Source organism: Macadamia integrifolia, chromosome 1 (assembly GCF_013358625.1).
Source record: "Macadamia integrifolia cultivar HAES 741 chromosome 1, SCU_Mint_v3, whole genome shotgun sequence".
In the NCBI taxonomy this organism is placed as follows: domain Eukaryota; kingdom Viridiplantae; phylum Streptophyta; class Magnoliopsida; order Proteales; family Proteaceae; genus Macadamia; species Macadamia integrifolia.
Window position 1 is genome coordinate 34,489,954 of NC_056557.1, and position 9,403 is coordinate 34,499,356.

Sequence of the window (9,403 nt, forward strand, 5' to 3'; positions counted from 1 at the left end):
AAAAAAAAAAAAAAAAGACCAATGCGTGTTAAGATAATATGCATGAATGGTTCTTTCATGTGCACACATGGTAGAGGGACCCCAATTAGTAGCTAAATTATATTAAGTGTGATATTGGAAGTTATCTGTTAATGGGAGAAGTGGGTGTAGTTACCTAATAGTTGGTGTAGTTAAATGGGGGGTTGTATTGACGGTTACCTTAATAGTAATGTGCATGGTTAACCAATTATATGTAAGTACTTGCAATCACTCTATTTATTGGATAAGGAATGTAGGTAGGAATGCATGATAGACTTGAAATGACAAAAGGATTCCTATAAGTTCTCTTTGGAAGAGGTTGTGGCTTCCTCTATTAAGCCAAAGACATCATCTTTTTCTGTAAAGCTATTTTATCTCCTTTCTCCCCTACCATATTTTATCTCTTTTTCATCTCATCTCCTCCTTCTCATGTTCACGCATCAAATGGTATGAAAACCTAACAAAGTGGGGTCAGTGGTGGAGGAAGCGAGTATGGGTTGTTCTCTTAGGAGTTTCTTCATCAATATGTGTTTCATCTATTGTAAAGAGCAAGAATGAAATATTCAATGATGGGTTTTTTCTTCATGAAGGAGTGGACATGCTTGCTTCTGAATGTCCTTGAGGACGAGGACAAATTTTAAGGGTCTACATTATTACTTGCACATGTGGTAGAAGGACCCCTATTGATAGTTATCAAATTATGTTAAGTGGGAGTTAATGGATGTAGTTACCTAGTAGTTAGCATAGTTAAATGGGTAGTTGTATGGGCAATTAGCTTAATTAATAATGAACGTGGTTGACCACTTACATCTTGGCTGTGTTTGGTAGTCAAGAGAAGAAAAAAAAAATACACTTTTTTGTACTTTTTTCTTGGGTGAAGAATTTTTCTTTGCACTTGGTATGTCTTCATCCAAGAGAAGATTTATATTTTGAAATTTAACATTTCTATTGGGAATTGAGAAGTTTTCTTTTGTTCCCTCAAAAAATTTTCTTGCAAAAAACACAAAAAAACATGAGAAAATATGAAAAGATAATAAGACAAAAAATAATGATTACACAATGATTTCCTATGTGTCTATCTCTCTCCTAAAATTCATAATTTTTTTTAATTTTTTTCTTTTCTTTTCTTTTCTTCTCTTGATTACCAAACATACATAATCTTTTTATTTTCCCACCATTTCATTTCTTTTCTTTTCTAGATTCTTTTTTCCTTTCTTTTCTCTTGGCTACCAAACATAGCCTTAGGGTTTGGGGGAAGGGGGGGGGGGAGCAGTAATTATGATCCTCGATTATGATAGAATATCTTGACCATGGATGAAGCATAACTTTCTCCAAAAAACAATTAACTGAATGCATAGTAACAATAAGCAACTAATATCTTTAAATTGAGGTCAGTATTAATGGTGGTCCAAACAAATTCAATAGCATTCCAAATCTTATTTTAAGACCGAGAAGAGGAGTTCTGTCAGTGTTTGCTTCTTTCCCACTAAATAGATGATATATCAAAGCATAGAAAGTCATCTTTACATCCATGTTGCAAATGGACCTTCCTTTGAACTCTAGGCTAATCCAACGCCACTATCTCTCTCAAATGAGGAGAGGGGGGAGTGAGAAGGGCATAACTTTTTAATAACCCCAGTCCAAATAGCCTTAGGGAAAGGACAATTAAAAAAATAATTTTTTTTGGTGAATACTTAAATATATTAAAATGCGAAGAAAAAGAAAATTACAAGGCTAAGATGCCATCAAGAGGAACTAGGCCCCGACCAACAACTAGAAAAAGAACCAAAACATCAACCCAAGTACCAAATGAAAACTGCACACATTGTGATCATTCAAAAGACATCAAATCTTCCACTCAGATGAGCGAAAAAAATAAGAGGCAAAGTGAATACGATGACTCCTCTCCCTATGCATAGTAGAGATTCAAGTGTCGTCCCAATGAAGCTCTTCCTCAATTTCCTCTTCAATATCCTCATCAGTATAGTTCAACTGAAGATGTTCCACTTCAGAGAGATCAACTAAGGAGGTTGCATGCCAATTCAAAATATGAAAGAATGAATTTCCCTCATCTGACTCCACACGGGATGGAGTTATCATCCACATTTGCAATCCCTCTGAAGTTATTATCAATTAAAAAAAAATAATTGATGAATGCTTTCAAGTGAAAAATAAATATTGGGTAGGGAGGTAACTGGTTCAATGCAATGTTGTCACCACCACCGAACAAATGTAATGATCGGAAGAGGTGAAACGTGAGAAAGTGACAAGTAATATTTAATAAGAGTTTTCACATGAAACACGTGATAATAATTCAAGTCATGTAACTGCAAAAAACTTGGTAGTAAAGTATATGTGGCGCTTTATTTACCCCCCCCCCCCCAAAAAAAAAAAAAGTATATGAGGCATGAAAAAGTCTATATAAGAAGACCAATGCTTATTAAGATAATATGCTTGAATGGTTCTTTTACATGCACATATGGTAGAGGGAGCCCTATTAGTAGTTAACAAATCATATTAGGTGTGATACCGGAAGTTATCCGATAATGGGAGAAGTGGATGTAGTTAGCGTAGTTAAATGAGGAATTGTATTGGTGGTTACCTTAATATTAATGTGTGTGCTTAACCAATTATATATAACTACTTGCAGTCACTCTATTTATTGGTTAAGGAATGAAGTAGGAGTGTAGGATTGACTTGAAATGACAAAAGGATTCCTATAAGTTATCTTTGGAGGAGGAGGTCATAGCTTCTTCTATTAATCCAAAGACGTCATGCTTTGTCTGTAAAGCTATTTTATCTCCTTTCTCCCTTACCCTATTTTATCACCTTTCCATCTTATCTCCTCCCTCTCATGTGCTTGTATCAAGTGGTATCAAAGCCTGACAAAGTGGAGCTGGTAGTAGAGGAAGCGAGTACAGGTTGTTCTCTTAGGAGTTCCTTTGTCGACATGTGCTTCACCTTCTGCAAAAAATATGAAAGCAATATTCAGTTGATGGGTTTTTCTTCATGATGAAGAGGGCATGTTTGCTTTTGAATGTCTTTGAGGACAAGGACAAATTTTAAGGTTATGAATTGTAACTTGCATGTGGCAGAGGGACCGCTATTTATAATTATCAATTTATGTTAAGTGTGAGTTATTGGGGCGTAGTTACCTAGTAGTTAGTGTAGATTTTGACTTTTTTAAAAGCGACAGAGAACCATGTTGATGGCAATGCCGAAGGTGAGGTTTCTTTATTTTGCTAGTGTTTTTTTCTAAGAATGTTTTCCTTATGTGATTTTTTTTTTTGTTTTTTTCTTTCTTAATACAATTTTGATCTTTAGCAGAAAAAGAGGTTAGCGTTGTTAAATGGGTAGTTACCCTTTTTATTTTTTCACTAGAAAATTCTGAAATTGTATTAATAAGAAAATAAAAAAGAACAACACAGGAGGGAAAAATAGAAACTAGAATCAAGGACCCCCACCTTTAGCATTGCCATCAGCGGAGGAACTTAAACCTCAACTAATAGAAACAAAACCTTGGTCTTGCCTCAGCATCATGCCTAATCTCTTTCCACATATAGGAGGGAAGGGAATATTGAGACTCAGATCCCAGATTTGGCTGCATCCTTTGCTACCTAGAAAGTTGAGCAATACAATTTGCCTCTTTAAAGCAAATGAAGGTGGTAAAGGAGTAAGCGATTGAAGGGCAGTTAACTTAATTACTAATGTGCTAGATAACTAATTATATGTAACTACTTGCAATCACTTTATTTATTTATTGCATGAACGGTTCTTACTTGGAATCATTGTCCAACTACTTTCTCGGTTCTTACTTGGAATCATTGTCTAACAACTTTCTCTTTGTTCTATATAAAGGAGAGCTTAGTTCTGATGGAAAGTACCTAGCTCCCAAGCAGCTCCTAAGCTTATCAGGAACCTCTCTCTCTCTCTCTCTCTCTCTCTATCTGCAAGCAAAAATGCTGAATGGTAAGTTGCCTCAGTCAGCAACTACCGTTCATCGTCCCCTTTGGCTCCTGCAGAAGCCCTTAATCGTTTCAGGGCAGGGGAGTAGGGTAAGGCTCCAACCCATTGGGCCACGAAAAGCAGTACCTCTACGTCAAAATTGGCAGAAGGGTTGTTCCATTCAGGCCAATATTTCCGATGAAACTAATCATAAAGCAAATAATAAGCCAACGCCACTTCCATTATCTCCAATCAAACGAATTCATTTCCCGCGGGATTTCTTCTTTGGAACAGCATCATCTGCTTATCAGGTATGTGAGCCGCCCGCCTATAGTCCTCATATTTGGTTGTCTCTCAAGTGTTGGAAAGTGGAGAATTCTCATTGATATGTGTGTGTGTGTTTTGTTGTTCTCCAGTATGAAGGTGCTGCAAAAGAAGGTGGTAAAGGAGTAAGCAATTGGGACCAGTTCACTCATAGAAATCCAGGTCTCTCTCTCTCTCTCTCACTCTCTGACACGTTTTTGATTGAGTTTCTATTTTGCTGATAGTCATGCCGAAGGTGGAATAGTAGCTCAATAACGTTTTCTATCATTGTTTGGTTTTTTTAATAATTGATTAATATAAATCCATTTGCTGATTCTTAGAAAGAAAGAAAAAAAATCTCTCTCCGACACTTTTTCTTCCCATACAAGCATGGTAGAGCACAAATAACTGAAAATGCATTCATATACGTTGTTTTAATTTGTGGGCAGATAAGATAAAGGACGGCAAGAATGCAGATGTTGCCCTAGATTCTTATCACAGATATAAGGTAAGTACCATACTTATTGTTGATCATCTAATTACATGACTAATTAAACTTTGGAGAAAAGAACCTTGTCCATCTAGCGATTGCCACTCCACCAGACACAGCTGGATGTGAAAAGTCCTAGCTACTTCTGCACACACCAGGTGTTTTCATGTGGGTATGGGAATACTAGATGGACTGGGTTCCCTTGCCTTTAATTTTATTATGGTAGGTGGGGGCCGGCACTACATGTTTCATTCATTAATTAAGGGAAAAGGTTGGGTACTTACGAAAGTGAAAAGGACACAGAGGTGTGATCCTCTGACCGAAAAAAATAGCTGCAACCCTTGCTGACAGCCAAATTTTTTTCACCTATACATGCAGAGGATCCTTTCTTCATCAATATTAATAGAGTATTGATATATATCCCTACTTGTAACCAACAGTGTTGATTATGATGATGATGATATACTTTTCCACAAATCAAATAGGAACATGTGGCTGTGATGAAGGATTTGGGTGTCAATGCTTACAGATTCTCGATTGCATGGACCAGAATATTGCCATGTAAGTAGTAAGATATTGGATATATAGAAGCCTTTGATCTTGACTGTTGTTGAAGAAACAATATTAGTTTTTATTTATAATCTATCTGGATATGATAAATTTGTGTTATACATGATTTTCTTAAACATTATAAATTGGTAGCTGGATGAGTGAATGAGGAAGGCATCAAATATCACAACAATCTTATCAATGAGCTTCTGTCCAAAGGTATTAAAATCAATCTCTCTCTCTCTCTCTCTCTCTCTCTCGAAAAGGGAAAAAAATGCTACCCACTTGTGTTCCCTACATCCACACATATGGGGAAGTGGGTGCAGACTATGAAAGATGCCCACACCCCTGCCCTAGCCTCCATTTCCATTTTTCCATGTGTTTGGGTTTGGGAACACAAGCAAGTAGCATTCTCTTTTCCTAAGAAAAAAATATAAAAGGATGTACATCATTTAAAGATGAAAGTGAAATGAAGAATCTTTATACTCTACCTTTGGCATTGCCATCAACAGATAGTAAGATCTAAAAGAAAAACTTTTTCCTTTAAAATTAATGCCGCCTTTAGTAGAACAATAAAACAAATTAAAGACATAACGATAACAAACTATTTTCTTTTCACAAATCTAAAATCTGGATCTTTCCTTAGCATCCCAACAAATAACATCCCAAACAAAAAGGGGATGAGATTGAGATGACAAAAAAAATGACACTTGAGCAAACATTCTCTTTTGGCCAACAAATCAATAACCGAATTGACCCCCTCTCTCTCTCTCTCTCTCTCTCTCTCTCTCTCTCTCTCTCTCGACAAATAACAAATATTATCATGAAATTGTCTTAAATATATGTAGGGATTCAGCCTTTCGTGACTCTTTGACTGGGATGTTCCTCAAGCCCTGGAAGATGAGTATGGTGGTTTCTTGAATTCTCAAATCATGTAAGTACTGACATGTTCTTCCAAGTATCACCTTCTCATGAAAACTAGGAAACTCATCAAATCTCATTGATTGTATACACAATATATACATGCAGTAAAGATTTCAAGGAGTATGTAAGAATTTGCTTTGCTCGATTTGGTGACCGTGTGAAGCATTGGATCACCTTGAACAAGCCATTTATTTTCACCAGGGGAGGGTATATTAATGGTACCTATCCTCCTGGCAATGTGGAGGATTCTGGGACATACCCATACATAGTTGCCCACAACTTGCTCCTTTCTCATGCAACTGCAGTGGATCTCTACAGGAAGAACTACAAGGTAATTAAGTTTATTCATTCTATGGTGTAACAGAAGGTAATGAATCTGATATTCCATAGCTAATTAGATCGATCGACTGTCTGGTGTGTTGGAAGCCACTTTCTACACACCATGGACTCTAATATTTCTGCAGCATTGTTTGATCTATATATTTTCATGAAGCTAGTATAGAGCATTTATAACCCTAGATGGATATACTTATCTTTCAACCACGGTGGAGGAAATATATATATATATATATATATTTTTGGAAAATATATTAAAACAGTGAAAAAATAAACAAAACCTCACATCAAAAGGCAAGTTAACCACAGAAATAAAATCAAATCAGGGGCAGGAACTTAAAGAAGTGGATTAAGATTGTGTCATACTAGCATATGAATTCATAATAGAATTGGATTCTCCAATACAAGGAAAAGAAAAAAAGACAAAGATGAAGAAAAAAAACTCCATGTGTACTTCTTTATTAGTATACTATCTGTTCATCTCACAAAGTGTGTGACTATCTATTCTTGCCCATCAAGATGGTATATAATTTCTTTGTGCACCAAATGCACTCCCAATTGCTCTGCACAAAAGGATAAATATATCCCATTAAAAAGGCAATTAGATATTTTTCTATGTTTAGATGTAAAAATAAAAATAAAAATAAAAGGTACAAAAAACATAATAGGGAAAAAATTGCAATGACATGATTATTGATTTATGTGCCTATTTCTTTCTTCAAATTCAAAATTTTTCAAAAATTTTTTTTTTCCCCTTTTCTTGACATCCAAACAGAAACTGAAGGATAAATGATCTAGTGAATATTATATTGGGCCTATAGATCTCAGTTCAAAACAGAACCGTTTACAATAAAAACCATTAAGACCAAATACAAAGATTGACGGCAGGGGGTCAGCATTTAAGGTATATTCACTAGATGTCAGCATTTTAAGTATATTCTGTAACAGAGATTCACGGCAGGGGTCTTAACATAAATTGGTATTATCCAGGGGGTGTTCCTATAATACTGGCATTTTATAGGGGGTGGTGATGTAAATTATCTTAAATTAATTAGGAAGCATATAGTAAACATTCATCAACAAGTCAAACCAAACCAAACCAAACCAATCCAATAATAAACCCTATGACCTGAACTGAATACAGACCGATTTACTGAAACCGTCTAATAATAATTTCAATTTCTATCAATTTAACATGAACCGAACCATTTAAACTAGGCCCAAACTGATGAGAGAGAGAGAGAGTTCATACTTGCAAGTAGGAAGGCCTGTTTTGGAGTAAGCCTAGCTGCAAACCCATTAAAAGTACCGTAATTGTAAAGCAGAGACTTCTTTGCTTTCTCTTCGCTGCATTAGAAAAGAAAAAAATAAAATAGAAACTTCAAGAGAGACTGAGATAGGTAGAAAGAAGTAGAAGAAGAACCTGTTTTCAAAGACAGAACTGAGGATTTTAAGGTTCGAGGCCAGGTTGCTTGTCTCAGTAAAAACAAGATAATTTTTTTGTTCTGAAGAAGCCAATGGAGGACTCGATGTTCTGATTCTGAACTCGGCCACTACTGAACCCAAAAACAAGCATGACAGCAACAGTACCAACGAAAATCTCTTGGTTCTTTCCATTACTTCTCCTGGTTTTCTTTCTAAATCAAATGGGTATTTGTTAGATTACTTGAAAAATGGAGTAGCTAAGATTTCTTATGGTAACTGAACCGATGTTTTAATGAAAACCTCATTTAAGTACTGCTTAATTGTGTAACTGCAATACTGAACTAATGTTCTAATTAATAATAAGGGAAAAAGAAAACATGTACCCTTCAATTAATTTCATTGATCATGTTGAAAATGGCATCTTATAAATTGGTTACAATAGGAATTGATTAAGAGTGAGAGTTTTGAAACCAACCAATAAATTTTGTTAATAATCAGTTTTTTTTTTTCAACAAAGAAAACATAGGGAAACTACAAATTACATAGCATATCCGTCTTGTAAATATAGCATTTTTTACTTAGAGCCTCTTTTGCTAGTGTTTTGAGTACCCCCATATAGCTATTAGTATTTGTCAAACAAAATTTGGGGTAATGATGGTGCTTTTCTAGTTCTATGCATGCTAAAATTAAAGTTTTTGGCCACATATTAAGCAGCCTATCTTCCTTTTTGTCTAGTAGCCATCCAAGTTCCTTGGTGTGCTCCAAACATAGTCTACCTCCATGCACGCTTTCCTGGCCTTTGTCATTCCTTCTATAAGCCCTATCGCCTCCGACTCACCATCCTCTCCTATCATGCAAAAAGTAGCTTCCATTAGAAGACAATTTCCCTGGGAGACAATGCATAGAGCCCATGCAGTATTTGTTAACTCTTTGTTCTTAACATTGGTGATAATTATGACGTTGGCGTCTGTGTGCAGTGGTGTGAGATGCTCTATGGATATTGGATCGGGGGTTACTTGATTTTTGTAGCCTTTGTTTGGTATCCCATGAGAGATCCAAAAATCAACCTGCATGACAACTTGTTGCCATGATGGTTTATGGTCATTGAACACACATTGATTACACCCATCAAAAAAGGGAGAGAAAGGAAACAAGTATAAGAATAATTTTCTCCTATTTTTCATTCATAATTCATCATATTCATATGAGGATCAAGGATCGGCCTCAGTCGATATCGATACGATACCAATAGTTAAAACCATGGTTTCAACATTGAAGAGGTTCAAGTTGGAGCACCTATTTCTCCTATGCCACTTAGAATTGGATATTAACAGAATTGATCTCTCTCTCTCTCTCTCTCTCTCTCTCTCTCTCTCTCTCTCTCTCTCTCTCTCTCTCTCTCTCCCTTTGTGA

General features: G+C 35.9%; 1 pseudogene; it reads left to right on the forward strand.

The window, feature by feature from the left end:
* The first annotated feature begins 3,918 nt into the window (after positions 1-3,918).
* LOC122085042 lies at positions 3,919-6,620 on the forward strand (annotated as a pseudogene).
* The last annotated feature ends 2,783 nt before the right edge of the window (positions 6,621-9,403 follow it).